General features: G+C 34.9%; 1 long non-coding RNA gene across 3 annotated transcripts; it reads right to left on the bottom strand.

The window, feature by feature from the left end:
- Nucleotides 1-4,048: 4,048 nt before the first annotated feature.
- Nucleotides 4,049-9,769, bottom strand: LOC311069006. 3 transcript variants are annotated; one of them, XR_014603457.1, is made up of 6 exons: nucleotides 9,541-9,769; nucleotides 9,185-9,294; nucleotides 9,046-9,089; nucleotides 7,877-7,941; nucleotides 6,184-6,285; nucleotides 4,049-4,395 (listed from the first exon to the last, which is right to left on the bottom strand). It is a non-coding gene; the product is annotated as an uncharacterized lncRNA (long non-coding RNA). The 3 variants fall into 3 exon arrangements; XR_014603458.1 differs by having other exon boundaries at nucleotides 6,184-6,214; nucleotides 9,541-9,748; XR_014603459.1 differs by lacking the exon at nucleotides 6,184-6,285 and having other exon boundaries at nucleotides 9,541-9,748.
- Between the last annotated feature and the right edge of the window lie 9,512 nt (nucleotides 9,770-19,281).

The raw sequence follows: 19,281 nt of genomic DNA, 5'->3' as shown, positions 1-19,281 counted from the left end.
GTTCTCAAACGTCACATTATGCGCCAGAAAATGCTTAACGTAATGTGAGCTGAGGATTCTGATTGGTTTGCATGGCTTTATCCTTCTCCCTACAGAAATTCTTTGTATAAGAGTTATACTTTTGCATCTTATTTAAAAAAACAAACAAACTTGATGCTAGTCGCTATTCACTCTCATTATATGAACGAGCACGAGCAGACATTTTAAAAAAAAATCTCCTTTTCTGGTCAAGATAGAAGGGCATGTTGCATTAGAACAACACCAGGGTGAGTAATTTATGACTTTCCATTAGTGTTATTTTTGAGTGTTATTTATTATTCAGTAGTAGCCTATTATTAGTAACAGTATCTGATCATTTGCAGCTGATTGTAGCTCTTCATTTCTTGCAGTTGAATGTCGTGTAGAGGTAATTTGTTATAACTGGACTGATTTCACATTGTTTAAGATATCCTAGAGGAGCATCACACATCATGACATCATGCAACTTGTGAATTGCTGTGGGAGTTGCTTTAGTAAAGGTGTGAATCTCAATCGCTGAAGGATATGCCTCACTGAGCTGTGAATCGCAATCACTGTGTGAGTGTGAATTGCAGCAAAACTGCCCAGGTAGATTTGTAAGAATGGCATTGTAAGAAGTCACAGCTACAGGAGAACATTCAGACCAGCGCTGTGTGTAGATGTAAATGAACTAGTTGACCATCCTTGCTATGATGATGACCTCACAGAACACTCATTTTGCTTTCAATGGCCATATTATTTGACACATAATATCCAATGTCTCAACTCTCACAATCAATTTCTTCTCATATTTATTTTGATGTTTAATATACACTATTGTTTCAAAGTTTGGTGTTAAAAATGTAGGTATAGTTTTTGTATGAAAGAAAACTTTTTACTCTATTTTCTATTTTAATATATTTTAAAATGTAATTTATGGCAAATCTGACTTTTCAGCATCATTACTCCAGTCGCCAGTGTCAGATGATTCTTCAGATATTCATTCTAATATGCTTATTTGGCTTATTGAAAATGGTTGTGCTGCTTAATATTTTTTTATGAAAACCCGTTTTTTTAAGGATTCTTTGATTGGAATGTTTTAGCATTTATCTGTTCTAAAATGTCAATATTAGTAAGATGCATGTATACGGAAATATACCTGACACTATATACCAAGTTTTCCAAAGTGATAACATAATTTGTGAGAGCACATTCACTTTCATAATGCAGAAAAGAGAAGGATGAACATTCTATCTAGCTTCTCCTTTTGTGTTCCCCTAAAGAGCACACAAGTATATGACTTTCTTTCTTTAGTGGAAGAGAAAATGAGAAGTTGGATTTGGAGCAAGGTTTGGAGAGAGTGAACTTTTCCTTTCAGGGTCACAGGCACAGGGGGATGTACTGTATTGTATAGACCATTTAGGAGCAGATGTCATAGTCACTGTAGCTGCGCGCACATTGTGGTGGCAGAAAAACAGTGGTAACAAGAGGTGGAAAATCCACAGAATGAGAGAAAACAGCCCTTTGAAGCTAAACACAGACGTTTATGGTTGCAAGCCATAGTTTCTATAACAATTCTGAGAGAAAAAATCTGAATTGCTGGGAAATAAATTTGTAATTCTGAGTAAAAAAGGCAGAATATCGAGTTTATATTTCACAGTTCTGACTCTCTTTTTTTCCAGAAATGTGAGATATAAACTTGGAATTGGGAATTCTGGGATATAAGCTCAAAATTACCCTTTTTAATATTTTATTCCGTGGCTTCCATAGACTGCTCCTCAGTGGCGTGCAGTGGTGTTCTGAAATTTTTGTAATATGGATTTTTTCTCATCAAAATCTTTCTCAGACACTGCCTCCCTTGCCTCCTCAGAGGAAACGCCCCTGCTGCTTGCAGAAATGTCTTTTTTTGCCACCAGGTAAGCTCTGCCCACAATTCACGTCATCACTGTTTGCAAACACCCAAATGGTCTACATAGTCAGGAAGTTAGCATCAGCTTCATGTCTTTTTAGACTTCATCTTGCCAGTCTCCTCATGCTAAGTCACTGAAGCCCTCCTGTATATTTTGAAACAGACTAGTCCAGACAGTGATCATGAAGGTAGCAAGATGATCCTTTTACACTCTTCCCCCTCCCAATAACAGCACCAGTAGAGAGGCAGTATTTGCAGGAAACAATATGACAACGTCAAATAACAGTTCAAGAATTTAACTTCTTGTATCCCTAAAAAAAATAATAAAGTAGACTGAAAAGCCCTATTTGTATAGTCCTGCTTGTGTGTGTGTGGTTGTACCCTCAGGGAGACAATCGCTCCCCTGAAAATGAAAAATACTCCAAATGTGTTTTATTGCCGTCTCTCTGCGCTCCCCTCAGCACTTGGAGCAAAGTCATTTTCATCAAGTGCTGGAATAATGCTGGAATAATTTACCACATACATTCCACGTTTTTCCCCCCTATCCTCATTGGTGTTCCCCTCGTGAAAGAGTAAGAAGCAAGAGCGAAAGAATTTGTAGCATTTAGCAAAAGGCATTTCGCGGCCCTTCCTCGTCTGTATGTTTTTGTTGTGTCCTGTTTGGGATTGGAGGTTGGGTCTGCGGGGAAGTGGAAGGGTGATGTATGGTTGTGTTTGAGCGATGGATGTTTGGCCCACCCCTTGTGTGTACAGTGCACTTGAAGGAAAAGAGCGCTGTTGTGAGCTCTGGGACTAGTCCAAGACTCACGGAGGCCCTGGGGTTAAACCTGCTGTAAACACTGAAGAACGAGCCCCTGCTATTCATCCATCATTAAAGCAATTAATCACCCAGCTAGAAATTTTTTGTTCTAAAAATGTTCTAAGAACATTAGCATGTATTGTTCTATAAATGTTTTCAGCGGCTAGTTTTAGTTTTGTTCCCAGAATGTTCTTTTAAAAGTTTGGAGAACATTCTTTAAAAACATTATTAAAATGTTTAGTAGTAACATTCTTTTAACATTATTCTCTAACGTTCTTAGAAAGTTTTCAGCGGCTAGTTTTAGTTTTGTTCCCAGAATGTTCTTTTAAAAGTTTGGAGAACATTCTTTAAAAACATTATTAAAATGTTTAGTAGTAACATTCTTTTAACATTATTCTCTAATTTTCTCAGAACGTTTTCAGCGGGTAGTTTTATTTGTGTTCCCAGAATGTTTTTTTAAATGTTTAGAGAACATTTTCTAAAAACATTATTAAAATGTTTAGTAGTAACATTTTTATAACATTATTCTCTGACGTTCTTATAATGTTTTTAGCGTGTAGTTTTATTTTTGTTCCCAGAATGTTCTTATAAATGTTCGGATAACATTTTTTTAAAAACATTATTAAAATGTTTAGTAATAACGTTCTTATAACATTATTCTCTAATGTTCATAGAACGTTTTCAGCGGGTAGTTTTATTTTTGTTCCCAGAATGTTTTTTTAAATGTTTAGAGAACATTTTCTAAAAACATTATTAAAATGTTTAGTAATAACATTCTTATAACATTATTCTCTAACGTTCTTATAATGTTGTAAGCGGATAGTTTTATTTTTGTTCCCAGAATGTTCTTTTAAATGTTCGGATAACATTATTTAAAAACATTATTAAAATGTTTAGTAATAACATTCTTATAACATTATTCTCTAACGTTCTTAGAAAGTTTTCAGGGGGTGTTTTTATTTTTGTTCCCAGAATGTTCTTTTAAAAGTTCAGATAACATTTTTTTTTACAACATTATAAAAATGTTTAATAATAATATTGTTAGAACATTATTTCTCCTAAAAGGTAGGATAACATTCTCTAAGAACACTCTAAAAATGTTTTGTGATGATGACCTTCTATAAATGTTTAATCATAACATTTTTAGAACATTATCCCTTTATTCTTATAAAGTTTTTAGCAGGAAGTTTTATTTTTATTCTTAGAACGTTCTTCTAAAAGTTAGGATAACATTCTCTAAAAATACTCTTAAAAATACTACTTAACATTCTTATAAATTTTTTAGTGGGAAGTTTTATTTTTGTTCCCAAAATGTTCTCTTAAACATAAAAAATGCTTAGCTATAACATTGTTAAAACATACAATTTTATTAATCTCTAAAATAAAACAAAAATCTAACAGGTTTATGAATGGCATTCACATAAATTATTAGAAGTTCTGCGTACAGTAGATGCCCAACATTAAATGAAGAACTCAGTAAAGTCCAATGTGCAATCACACGTCTTGACTGCTGTTTGCTCAGAGCGCTCATCATCAGTCTTTGGTTGTCTTGGTTCTTGCAGAAAAAGAATAAAGTCATCTGCATTAATAGGTGTTCTACTGTTCTTCTCTTCTTCTTTTTCAGCTGCTATCCCAGTTAGCAGAATTGAGCTCCATTCTTTGTGTGCATGGTAGAGTTTTTCCTCATAGCCTATAAAAGAAGATCATGCAACAGTGTAAACAAAAATAATACAAATACATATTACATATTAAGATCACAAGCAATATTGACTTTGAAAACTTTCAAAATTAGCCAGCCTAATTATTAATCAGAAATTAATTAGATTAGTTTATTTAAAAGTATAAATATGATACCTTATGAGTATCTATTTTGTTTCTGTAATTTAAAACATATACTTAATCCATTATATACATGTTAAAGGGATACTCCACTTTTTTTGGAAATAGGCTCATTTTATAACTCCCCCAGAGTTAAACAGTTGAGTTTTACCGTTTTCTAATCCATTCAGCCGAGTTTCTGATATTTAGAAGAATGTCAGTAACCAGACAGTTTCTGGTCTCATTGACTTCCATAGTATATATTTTTTCCTACTATGGAAGTCAATGAGACCAGAAACTGTCTGGTTACTGATATTCTTCCAAATATCAGAAACTCGGCTGAATGGATTCGAAAACGGTAAAACTCAACTGTTTAACTCTGGGGGAGTTGTAAAATGAGCCTATTTCCAAAAAAAGTGGAGTATCCCTTTAATAACACAACTAGAGGCTAAATTATTTTAACAAACTACAAACTTGGCTTGAGAAGTGTGAACCTCGAACTCAGGTAGCCTTGAGCACAGCTGCAGCATGTCACAGCACTGCCCACGATGCTTTTGCTCTGATGTAACAGCTCATTTTCATCAGTTATATTGTCTATGGATTGTTACATTTCTTACAGATTTCTGCTTGTTTTAAATCAGATACAGATAAAGTAGTACTGCATTTGAGATAGAACAATTTCTAGTGTGATTTAATCATACCTGTGAATCGTCTCTTTGCTATTAGCTAAGCTGTAAGTTTTAGTTACTTCAAAAGCAGAAAGAAAAATATGCTATAACTTCTGTTTCTTATTGAGAAATCACAGGACAGTGTTGACACTAACTTTTTGTGCTCCAGTAGGTTTCTGTGTGCGCACAATCTGCATGTTAAATGTGAGCTACTGTCTGTGCATATGAAAGCTTGTTTCCGCCATGGAATACAATTTTTAAAAAAGGTAATTGCGAATCACAATTCAAACTTTTTTTTCTCAGAAGTGCGAGATATAAACTCGCAATTGGCCGTTTGAAAGTCAGAATCACAGGATAAATTAGTAAAACCTGAGAAAAAAAAGCAATTCTGGCTTATTTTTTTTTTGCTGTCGTTTCTATATGAGAACATTAATGCACTTCATCAATACAGCTGCTCTGAGAGTCACTTCAGCAGCATTTTAGCTTCATTTGAGAAAAACTATCATCATATCATAAAACACAGAGAAACTCAAAGGTCTACACGGCAATCCGTCAAATAAAAGTTTGGTTTAACCTTTGAAGAACGTTTTGCTTAAATCATTACATTTTAAATAATTGGTTATAGCAATTTAATTAAACCATTCAAATGGAATCAAGAAAACAAAAAAAAATTTACTTTTGGGAGATGCGAGAGCGAAGTAGTCCAGTGATAATTAACAGGCAGCCATGGTTAATGCAATTTGCAAAGACCCGCCCCCTTTAGTTACTGTTGCTATGTCCAACAAGCCATGGCGCTCTCACGCCACACATCATATTGTCACGCAATGAAAAATACATTGCGGATCACAGAAAAAACGCTGAAACGTTTAAACGCAGAGACAAGACAGAGCAGGTTACTTTTGATATGAAAGTTGAAACAAAGTCTCAACGTTTAATTTGTGTAATTTTTTTAGAAAAAAATATTTTTGGTAAAATAAAAATGTAAAAAATACCTGTCAATCAAACTCCCTCGAAGGGTGAATTCTGAGGGGAGTAAAAAAGACAGCTCACAATTCTGATATTTTCTTGCAATTGTGTGTTCTTGCCTCACAATTCTGAGAGAAAAAAAAAAACTGTAATTTTACTGATGGAAACAGACAGTAAAAAAGTGGACTTCAAAGATTTCTTATTCTGTAGCTCCCTGTGGGATTTTTTTGACAAGTCCATAAAAATGCATCCATCCATGATAAAAGTACTCCACACGGCTCTGGCAGGTTAATAAAGGCGAAAGGTGAAGCGAAGTGATGCGTTTGTGTAAGAAACATATCCATATTTTATATTTTAGGGCTGGGAATCGATTAAAAAAAGTAACTGATTATTTACACAATTTGCTGTAATTAAATGCAATTAATTGCATTTCCCCCAAGCTTGTAATCATCAATATTTAAACTTAGAATAACCTAATTAAACAACAAAAAGGAAAAAAAGGAACAGAAAATAGCCCTGTATTAAAATAATATTAAACATCAATATATCAATATATTATTATTTTCAATAATCAATCAACATAATAAATTTAACAATTTATTATTATAATTTTTTTTTTCTAATTATCAAAATAAAACATAGTCCTACAAAGCTATTATTACAAGAGCATGTGATCAGAGCAGGTAATTTTACCATTGTTGTCAGCATGACTATACCAGCTCAGTAGGGCTATTTCACAGAAGTCTACTACTGAGAAATTTCACGTTATTTGACTTTGCTTTTCCAGTGCATGATCGGTACATGATTGGAGCGTTTGGGCCGTTAACGACAGAGCAGAACGCGCAGCGCAAACACGGAGCAGAACATTGAGCAAAGAGCTCAATGTTTGCTCAGTGTTGTGTGTGTGTGTCAGTGCGCCGACACACACACACGGAATGGAGAGCGCGGAGCGGAAAAGACCCGGTCATGAAAGCTGCGCGAGAATAAAACCTGATCGCCGAACACGGAGGGGCGGGACGGCATATTTTGCAGCCTTTTCCGCAACAGGAAGTCATTAAAATGAGGCAAAAAAAGTGCTGCGTTAATTGCATTTTTTTTATAAACTCGTTAAGCATCTCAAATTAATCGCGAAGATTAACGTGTTAATTCCCCCAGCCCTACCATATTTATAATTTTATCGACTTAAATAACTAGCTTCCAGCAGACAGCCATATGCAAGTCAAATTACGCCCAAAGAGTTATAGAGTCAACGCATCGATACGCATATGCGCCTGCAAGGCTACGCATCACTACACTTCGGCCGCCATATGCGTCTATGAGTAGAAAAATGTGTGGTCCCAGTTTTTGATACGCGACGCACCGTTGTATGCAATACTATGCGTTGTTGGTGGGGGCAAAACTGCAAGTTGCTTGCGTCCGACGTGTTGACTATAAAAGGCTCTTGTCGGTGCATGACATAGGAGTAGCATAAGCTTTGACGGCTCTCGCGGTTCAAACAAACAGGGCTAGGCAATAAATTCAAGCTCCTCCCACATTTCTCTTTATATGATTCTCTTTAATGATCATTTTTCTAAAAATCTCTGTGGAAAGAAAGTCAGATATAAATCTGGGACAGATATAAATCTGGCACGAGGGAGAAAAAAATAGATCATTTTTATTTTGGAGTGCATTGTGCGTTTAAAATTGACTACGGTTTTATAAAATGCAGTGGATACTTACTAGTGATGGACTTGTTTCTCTGTTGGTGCCTGTTCTGCTCCGTAAACATTGGTCCAATGCTTGATCTTAAGAAAATGTAAAAAGTGTGTTAATGTGTGTTAACAGACTATTGATCTGGGTGACATAGGACCATTTTTTATGTTTTCCTTAAGTGTTAGGCTATATAAATCTGGAGAACCCTTACTAACATTAACCATGGTTTTGCTACACTAACTAAATGGTAATAAATTATTGTAATCAATCCACCATAAAAATATTGTTTCTACACTTTACTATAATAAAAACCATGGTTAATTTAGCAAAGGACCCTGGGAACATGTCCTAAAAAGAACAGCTCATCCAAAAAATAGACTCTCTATCGTTATTTACCGGTACTCCATGTTGTTCCAAAACTGTATGAATTTATTTTGTATAACCTTAATTAAGATATCTTGAGAAATGACTTCACTGTTTTTTTTTTTTTTTTTCATAAAATGGGTTCCAATGTTGTTTAATTCCCAACATTCTTGTGTTTCAGAGAAGTAAGTCATACAGGTTTGAAAATAATTTCATTTTGAAAGGACATTTATGTTATGTATAAAGACACAATGTTCTCAGTTCCCTCATTGTAAAGCTCCTATGCTGAGGTTTATTTTATTTTATTTTTTCAAAATGTTGCAAGTAAAATGTTCTAATTGTGTTAACTTGTCACATTAGAAGAACGTTTTATGAAGAACATTCAACATCTCATCTCTCAATGATATCCTCAAAACATTTCCCTAACGTGACAGAGAGAATGTTCTTCTTTTGTTATCATGAAACATTGGGACAATGTTATATTGAGATCATTGTACAACTTTAACTTTAGCAACATTCCCAAAATATGCTCAAAATGTTGCAAGTAGAATGTTCTTCTTTTGTTATCATGAAACATTGGGAACATTTGTTTCCATAAAATGGGTTCCAATGTTGTTTTATTCCCAACATTCTTGTGTTTCACAGAAGTCATACAGGTTTGAAAATAATTTCATTTTGAAAGGACATTTATGTTTGGGTCAGCTAGGCCCATAAAAACTCATATCAAGAAGACAGGTACAATTTTGACTGGAGGGTTTGGACCAGTGTGCCTTTGAGCAGAGTTTACATGTTCTGCCTCTATTTCACGTGTATTTTACTATGACAATACTCACCGCAACTGAAGATCATGTGGCTGGATAATTTATTCCCAAAATTCCTGGATAATGGGAAACACACACATACAGCAATATTATTAGCTATTTGTATTTACTTACTAAAAGAGACATAAAAAGCTTGCAAATTTTTACTCACCAGCTCAAAAACATATTATGATGATGACTCATCATTTTGACGGTAACGTTAGGCCGATATCCCGCGATCATTCAAAAGCCTAGTTTTCATAGTGTGGTTCGAGTTCCTCTCTGTATAAAGACACAATGTTCTCAGTTCACTCATTGTAAAGCTCAGACTATGCTGAGGTTTATTTTTATTTATTTTTATCAAAAACTAACTTAGCTGACAATATTTAGCCTAACGTTACACATGCAGCCTGAAACATTGACATAATATCGATATTGCTCTAGTCGCATTTAAAATTAGCTTCTCAATTTAACACACTATATTTTGATGTAGCAGAATGTATTTTTATATAAAATAAAGTTATTTACCTTCCGCAGATTGCAATATGTCCGTTACACGTAGGCTACGTTGTTAAAATTCGTTGTCCATTTACATCCCGCAACTCGCTCAAAATAAAAATGTAACAGTACGATGCAAAATAATCCATGTTTTAAACAATGTAAAAGCCACAGAACCGAAGGAGGCTAGTACTGAAGATCCTCCCGAGCAGCAGCAGCGCGCGCACACACACACACACACACACACACACTCTCACTCTAAAACAGACGAATATTCAAACTTCAAACTTGACCAGTAAAAGGCGCGCATAGCTGCCATTGGCCAGATTCCTGGATGACAGTCTGAATAGCCAATCATGCTCAAAACAACTCGAAGAGACAGCCAATAATGTGGTAACATTGCAATTACAGGAAAAGATGACATGTTTTAAAAGAAAGAATATGAAAAAAATGTGCACGGCTATTTATTTAGTTGTATTTGTAAGCTGGCTGTTATATTTAATCAATTGGTTAAATGGTGTCTTCATTGCAGTGCATGATAAAAAATAAATAAACTTACAATAACATATAAATAATAATAATAAATTACACAAATAATATATACCATGTATAACAACATATATTTACCACTGCTCTGCCAAACAGCAGTTTAAAAGAGCAAACATATTATATATTAAACAGAGCAAACATTGCATATGTATAGGCTATTCATATACAATTCTGTATACCTACCTACATGAAAAACTAATGGATTGGTATCATGGTAACATTAGAGATACATTCATGTGACCCATAATGATCCTTTTGCACTTTAACAAAATATTGACCTTTCCTTTAGAAACACTCTTATGCCTAATAATGTCAACTTGCTTTTCACCCTGTGTGGCACAGTTACACAACCTGTTGGTTTAGGGTAAATCCTCTGTCCAACACAACACTTTGGTAACATTGGCATAATTCTATACAAGTTGCAACATATACCCCGGGTTTCACAGGCAAGGTTTAAGCCTGTAGTCCCAGACTAAAATGCACGTTTGAGCTGTTTTACCTGAAAGCAACTTGCACTGACATATCTTAAAATATGTCGGTGCCATTATTTTGTCTCAAGATGCACACCAGTAATGTTTCTTTTTCTTTTTTCTAAGGCACATTTTTAAAAGCTAATTAAATGCACTAAGGCCTAATCCTGGCTTAATCTAAACTCTGTGAAACCGGGTCTGGGTTAGAAATTAAGGGTTAAGGTTAACCCTAACCCTAACCCTTGTCTACAGACTTTTATTTAACAGCATGGATACTCCAAGGTGTTGACTGCAGTGGTTAGGCCTTTAGCGTTGATACAGGACGAATAACTTCTTACTGTGACAGTCTGTAATGTATTTTAGCAAAGAGTGTTTGTATGGATTGTCCCTAATTAAGCTAGAGCTATTGGTGCATTCAAGTCATGTCATAAAGATCGTATTTACAAGTTGAACGCCACCACAATGATGAGAATATGAGTAGGAAGCTCAGGATTTTCTTTAACCCCGATCTTGAAGAGTTAGGGGTGTGTCAGTGGGAAACATTGTGGGATACCACTATACTTAGGTATTCAGCAGTGACAATGAAGTAAGCTAATGCCTGCACAAAATATGATAGCATTAATATGTAACAGTATAATATGTGATGATAAAGTTTACAGTGGCTTCATTAATTTAAAACATTAAACAAAATTGTAAAACCTCATGAATACAAACTTCCCAGGAGGACTTAAATGCACCATATGTTCCATCGTGAACCCTGTTGGCCTGCTGTCAGACCAGCAAGCTCAATTTAACAATAATTGTGTAGTTTGATTGCTAAATGTTACATTTAAAATGTTCTAGTTTTGTTAACATGTCACATTACAAGAATTTTTTTTAAAAACACTCATCATCTCAGGTCTCAGTGATATCCTCAAAACATTTTACGAACGTTGATTTGATAATGTTCCTCCTCTGTTATTATGGAACATTGTGCCAATGTTTTACTGAGAACATTATATAATCTGTTATCTCAACAACATCCTCAAAACATCCTTAAAATGTTGCAATTAAAATGTTCTAATTGTGTTAACACATAACATTACAAGAACGTTTTATAAAGAACATTCAACATCTCATCTCTCAATGATATCCTCAAAACATTTTCCTAATGTGACAGAGAGAATGTTCTTCTTTTGTTATGACAAAACATTGGGACAATGTTATATTGAGATCATTGTACAAACTTTAACTTTAACAACATTCCCAAAATATGCTCAAAATGTTGCAAGTGGAATGTTCTTCTTTTGTTATGACAAAACATTGGGACAATGTTATATTGAGATCATTGTACAAACTTTAACTTTAACAACATTCCCAAAATATGCTCAAAATGTTGCAAGTAGAATGTTCTTCTTTTGTTATCATGAAACATTGGGACAATGTTATATTGAGATCATTGTACAAACTTTAACTTTAGCAACATTCCCAAAATATGCTCAAAATGTTGCAAGTAAAATGTTCTAATTGTGTTAACTCGTCACATTAGAAGAACATTTTATAAAGAACAATAAACATCTCATCTCTCAATGATATCCTCAAAACATTCTACAAATGTGACAGAGAGAACGTTCTTCTTTTGTTATGACAAAACATTAAGACAACGTTATTTTGAGATCATTGTACAAACTTTAACTTAAACAACATTCCCAAAATATGCTCAAAATGTTGCAAATAAAATGTTATAATTTTGTTAACTCGTCACATTAAAATAACGTTTTATAAAGAACAATAAACATCTCATCTCTCAATGGTATCCTCAAAACATTTTCCTAATGTGACAGAGAGAATTGTTCTTCTTTTGGTTTTATGAAACATTGGGACAATGTTATATTGAGATCATTGTACAAACTTGAACTTTAATAACATTCCCAAAATATCCTCAAAATGTTGCAAGTAGAATGCTCTTCTTTTGTTATCATGAAACATTGGGACAATGTTATTTTAAGATCATTGTCCAAACTTTAACTTTAACAACATTCCCAAAATATGCTCAAAATGTTGCAAATAAAATGTTCTAATTGTGTTAACTCGTCACATTAGAAGAACGTTTTATGAAGAACATTCAACATCTCATCTCTCAATGATATCCTCAAAACATTTTCCTAACGTGACAGAGAGAACGTTCTTCTTTTGTTTTTATGAAACATTGGGACAATGTTATATTGAGATCATTGTACAAACTTTAACTTTAACAACATTCCCAAAATATGCTCAAAATGTTGCAAATAAAATGTTCTAATTGTGTTAACTCGTCACATTAGAAGAACGTTTTATGAAGAACATTCAACATCTCATCTCTCAATGATATCCTCAAAACATTTTCCTAACGTGACAGAGAGAACGTTCTTCTTTTGTTATCATGAAACATTGGGACAATGTTATATTGAGATCATTGTACAAACTTTAACTTTAACAACATTCCCAAAATATGCTCAAAATGTTGCAAGTAGAATGTTCTTCTTTTGTTATCATGAAACATTGGGACAATGTTATATTGAGATCATTGTACAAACTTTAACTTTAACAACATTCCCAAAATATGCTCAAAATGTTGCAAATAAAATGTTCTAATTGTGTTAACTCGTCACATTAGAAGAACGTTTTATGAAGAACATTCAACATCTCATCTCTCAATGATATCCTCAAAACATTTTCCTAACGTGACAGAGAGAACGTTCTTCTTTTGTTATCATGAAACATTGGGACAATGTTATATTGAGATCATTGTACAAACTTTAACTTTAACAACATTCCCAAAATATGCTCAAAATGTTGCAAGTAGAATGTTCTTCTTTTGTTATCATGAAACATAGGGACAATGTTATATTGAGATCATTGTACAAACTTTAACTTTAACAACATTCCCAAAATATGCTCAAAATGTTGCAGGTAAAATGTTCTAATAGTGTTAACTCGTCACATTAAAATAACGTTTTATAAAGAACATTCAACCTCTCATCTCTCAATGATATCCTCAAAACATTTTCCTAATGTGACAGAGAGAATGTTCCTCTTTTGTTTTTATGAAACATTGGGACAATGTTATATTGAGATCATTGTACAAACTTTGACTTTAGCAACATTCCCAAAATATGCTCAAAATGTTGCAAGTAGAATGTTCTTCTTTTGTTATCATGAAACATTGGGACAATGTTATATTGAGATCATTGTACAAACTTTAACTTTAACAACATTTCCAAAATATGCTCAAAATGTTGCAGGTAAAATGTTCTAATTGTGTTAACTCGTCACATTAGAAGAACGTTTTATAAAGAACATTCAACATATCATCTCTCAATGATATCCTCAAAATATTCTACAAATGTGACAGAGAGAATGTTCTTCTTTTGTTTTTATGAAACATTGGGACAATGTTATATTGAGATCATTGTACAAACTTTAACTTTAACAACATTCCCAGAATATGCTCAAAATGTTGCAAGTGGAATGTTCTTCTTTTGTTATCATGAAACATTGGGACAATGTTATATTGATATCATTGTACAAACTTTAACTTTAGCAACATTCCCAAAATATGCTCAAAATGTTGCAAGTAAAATGTTCTAATTGTGTTAACTCGTCACATTAGAAGAACGTTTTATAAAGAACAATAAACATCTCATCTCTCAATGATATCCTCAAAACATTCTACAAATGTGACAGAGAGAACGTTCTTCTTTTGTTATGACAAAACATTAAGACAACGTTATTTTGAGATCATTGTACAAACTTTAACTTAAACAACATTCCCAAAATATGCTCATAATGTTGCAAATAAAATGTTATAATTTTGTTAACTCGTCACATTAAAAGAACGTTTTATAAAGAACAATAAACATCTCATCTCTCAATGATATCCTCAAAACATTTTCCTAATGTGACAGAGAGAATGTTCCTCTTTTGTTTTTATGAAACATTGGGACAATGTTATTTTGAGATCATTGTACAAACTTTAACTTTAACAACATTCCCAAAATATTCTCAAAATGTTGCAAATAAAATGTTATAATTTTGTTAACTCGTCACATTAAAATAACGTTTTATAAAGAACATTCAACATCTCATCTCTCAATGATATCCTCAAAACGTTTTCCTAACGTGACAGAGAGAACGTTCTTCTTTCGTTATAATGAAACATAGGGACAATGATATTTTGAGATCATAGTACAACTTGTTATTTCAGAAACATTCCCAAAACATCTTTTGAATGTTGCAGTTAAAATGTTATATCTTAGTTTTCATATAACGTTATAGGAACATTTTTTAAAATGAGAAAACATCCTTAAAATGTTCAGTAAACATTACATTCAAATGTTTTCTTTAGAACATTAACCAAACTTGTAGGGAATGTTAGCGAAAGTTCTGAGAACGTTCCCTGCTAGCTGGGCACATGCCATTCTCTTAACATGCAAGGGGTTTAGTGCTCCTTTTTTTTTTTTTTTTTTTAAACAGGCCCAGATGGAGTTGCTGGTGCAGGCAGGGCATGTGTGTCACGTTGTTTAAATATTGAGCCTTTGTATTCAGGGATGCATTACAAAATATCACCTATTTGACTTCCACACATGCATAAAGATTGTGTGTGTATGCTGCTAATGCCTTTTTAATGCATATGTATATTCAAGTGGGCATTAATTTGTTCATTAGTGGGTCTTTAGTCATATAGGTGAGTTTACTCTTCAGTTTTTGTAACTCACTACAAGTAGTGATGTTACTTACATAGTTGCATATTGCAATGGAGTGACATAAGTTCAGTTGTGTTCAAAGTACCTTTTCCATGAACAAGCTGCTATTTCCGATGAGAAGTCTGTGTAATTTGACAAAAAAAAAAATATATATTTTCAACTTTCATTCTGACCCTGTGTCTGGAATGATATGTTTTAAGTGGGTGGCTCCTTTAAGGCTTGTCAGTAAGCAGCCACTGTTATGATTAGCCAACATCACTATAGGAAACAGTATCAACGCTCATTCGCTATAGAGAAGGGCTGCATCAGAAATTGCATACTTCCTCACTATAGTAGTAGTATGTCCGAATTCACAGTACTCATAAAAGAGTAGGCAAAAAGTACCTGGATGGCCTACTACTTCCAGCAAGATTCTGAAGTGTGCATACCATGGACACTTTACTATCCCATGAGGCCACCACGGGGGTATTTCATATATGTATAAACCTATATAAAACATAAAATCCTACAAAATGTTTGCATAATAGTTGTTTAAATAGACGTGCATATATAAATTACTTGCATATATAAATTATACATATAATGTTTACATATATGATCATAACATACTGTACCATATAAAAAAAAATCATCATATAAATATTTTTAATATGTACATATACAAATTTTACTATAGGTATTTCATATATGGTATAAACCTATAGAAAATCATATATAAGCATAGGCCTATATATTTGCATGTATATTCTGTGAATTAACTTGCATAATGAGACTTCTTAGCAGCATGCAATATAGCTACAGTAAGTTTTCAAAAGAGTAGCTTTACTGTAGCTCAATTATTTTAACTAGTTTCACTTTACACGGTTGCATTTGCCACACTTAACAACTATTTCTGCTTATCATAAACGTTCCAAGCCTACTGTCTGGGCTTTTGCTTGTGTTTTTATTTCCATCTAATTCATCCGTCTGTCATTTACAAAGTGTTTAATACAAGATATTTTGCTTCTGAAAAGGTCAGTCAACTCATATTAGAGATTCCTTTAATCTGACAAATTTCAGAGGGTGTGTTAGCGGTGCTTTCAGAGGGTGTGTTAGCGGTACTTTCATCATCAGAGTATCTGGACCGCATCTGTTCTCGCCATTATGCAGCCTTATCCATTCATAGTACAGTTACAGACATCTACAAATCCTCTCTTTATAAATATTTAGGGCACAAATCAGCGGTGTGATTTTGCCTTTGCCCTTTTTTCCGGTTGCAGATCAATTCCTTTTTTATGGGATTTACTTTCACGTAAGCCCCTCATCTGTTCGCTAGTTGCACTGCCAGTAGGCTGAGCTGTTAGCCTGTTGTGCTGCTAGCTGGTGATGGAGTGGATCTGTCCCCAGGGTGACTAATATCTGACCTTCCACCGGCAGCCCCTTTAGCCCACAGACCTGCCCAGAGGCGCAAGTGAAGCACAGCTCTGATTCCGACCGAGTCAGCGCCTCCCTAAATGAGAAATATTGAGCGGCGGTGAGCAGTGGGGAGGGCCGGGTACTCGGATGCAGTGCAAAGGAGAAAATATTGGGTTTGTTTCCTCAGATTACCTGTCAGGTTAGGTCTCCAGTCTCTCCTCCACTCCATTCCACAGCGTAACGTTATGTTCCCGCATAACACACATCAAGTGCCTGACAACCTAATCTTCCCCAAAAGAAGCAAACAGTACTACAACCAGCAGAAAGTGTTCTTGCAGAAAGCCGATTCAAACAGCTAAGCAATATGACTAAAAAACTCTCTTGTGATACCAGTCCATCTGGTTATTTTAATGGCGGTGTAAAAGCAGGTCGGTTTCACTGAAGATATTTTAGTGAACATTACCACGTTTTTGTGTTCTTTGCAAGAAACATCACATATTTCTTGATAGCTTGGAAAGGACACCTCCCTGCAGTCTCGACCATTTACCGTGACTTAACAAGACAGGAGGGTAAACCGAAGTAAACAACAGTCTATTCACTCCCAAAAGCTTCAAACTTTTAATTAGGACAAATCAATTCAACTGAAAAGCGAGAGTGAAAGGCAAAATAAACAAATAAAAGAGTAATTAGCAAATTACTCAGTGCCTGTTCCAGAGACGCCATAAGACTAATTAGTGTAGAAGGAGGAATGGAAGGGAGCTCTGTGATTGGTGACAGAGGGGTGGCCAAAATAAGGCGGATGGACACATGGGACAGAGATATGAGGACATCTGTATTCCACATGAACAAACCTGAGCATGTTCCCTGTGAAAAAGCTTGACATTCAGCTTTACACACTGACGTTTGCCAAATCCCAGGAAGCTCTTTGCCTGGTCAGGTTTTGCTGTCCATTAAAATTTTACAGTTTTATGGTGCACCTGTTCAAGGCTGAATTCCACTCTCAGTAAAGCACCTGTGATTCTCCAGCAAGCTGCACTGAATCACATCTCATATGAGAGGAGAAAATGTCCTTAAATAGAGCAATCGAGCAAAAATTCCACGATGAAACAAATTAAACTATTTGAAACGATTCTGTAGCACAAAATGGGCTATTTAAATCTTAAATTGGCTTGAAAAAAGTTTCTGATTATTTGCCACTTGAACAATCCTGATTTAAATGATTAAAATCCCTATAGATCTATAGTGTACTTTGTGCTATTTTCAGTGTCTAGGTGAAAATGTCATTTCATTTGTTCAATGGATTTGAACACATGACTCACACTAAGGCACACTATTCAAGATTTGTACCTTAATATAACAGCTTCGAAGTCGAACAGCTTTGGATTAATTGTTCACCACAAGACTAGTAATATGCGCTAACAAAGTCAATTTTGATTTCATGTCGACTTTAAGAGCCAGTTCATTTTAGTGAATCAAATCCATACAGCCTGACCAGTGTAGTTTGACTTATGACCAAATTATTCTTAAGAGCTGGTTGTCCTTTTGTGAATAAAAACTATACAGCGTGACCAGTGTAGTTTGATCTCTTAAGACCCAGTTCTTTTTTGTCACTCAACAACATGCAGTGTGTGACCAGTGTAGTCTGATTCACAAACAAATGACTCTTAAGAGCCAATTTTGAATCAGTCTTAAACAATATGATATGTAATTTACAGTATTGGCCGAGAGAGTGTCTTTTTTAAATGTAAGCAAAAATGGATAATATAACTGAAACCTGAACCGAAATAAATGGATCAAATTAGATAGAATTTGAATTGAAGAATTGCAAGAGCTTGTGAATCAGCATAAGATTCATATTGAGAATCTGTATCAATATTCAGCTCTAGTGCAAAGAGAGTTTGTAGTGCAATTTTGGGTCATCCCCTTAATCCAGAATATCTGGTTTCCTATCAGTCAGTCACGTTTGACGTTACATCAGTAACTGACGAATTGGGATCTCACCTGAGAGCCCGATCACCTTTAATTGGTACAGAGTAAACCAATGGACATTGGAGGGTGAGATTTGCATCGCAAACTATGCCCAGTGTCACGGCTATATAAGGATGCGTGCGGGTCTCACTCATTGAACTTTCACTTCTGAGCCGAGAAGATTGTAGAAGATTGTAGAAGTAGATGTAGAAGATTCTACTCTGCTTTCATCTCTCACAGTGGTGTAACAGAACCAGGATGTGTTGGTGTGACAGTGCGTCAGTGATGGTCGCCTTCTGGAGGAGGATTTTGCACACTGTGCATTCTCTAAAAGAGCATTTCTGAGTGCTGTGCAGGCAACCTTTCCCCTGTGCACTTCAGCACAAAAGAGCTTTTTCCTCTAAAAGAGTAAACATGGGTGTGACTTTGCATCTATTTCAAAATGTCATTCCACCTGTGTGTCTCTGGATGCGGTCGTTACCTGGCCCCGCCTGACAGTCATGATAACTGCTCGCACAGACACTGTGCAAGGTCAGGGAGGACGAGGAGTAGGTCTTGATGGTTGTGCCTTACTGGACCATCCGGACCTGGTTCCCAGAACTGATGCTCCTCACGACAGACCCTCCCTGGTGGATACCCCTGAGGAAGGACCTGCACCATATGGC

The sequence above is a fragment of the Abramis brama genome (assembly GCF_963993115.1).
Source record: "Abramis brama genome assembly, chromosome: 18".
In the NCBI taxonomy this organism is placed as follows: Eukaryota; Metazoa; Chordata; class Actinopteri; order Cypriniformes; family Leuciscidae; genus Abramis; species Abramis brama.
The sequence above is the reverse complement of the archived record's forward strand: the minus strand, read 5'-3'. Positions and strand labels throughout refer to the sequence as shown.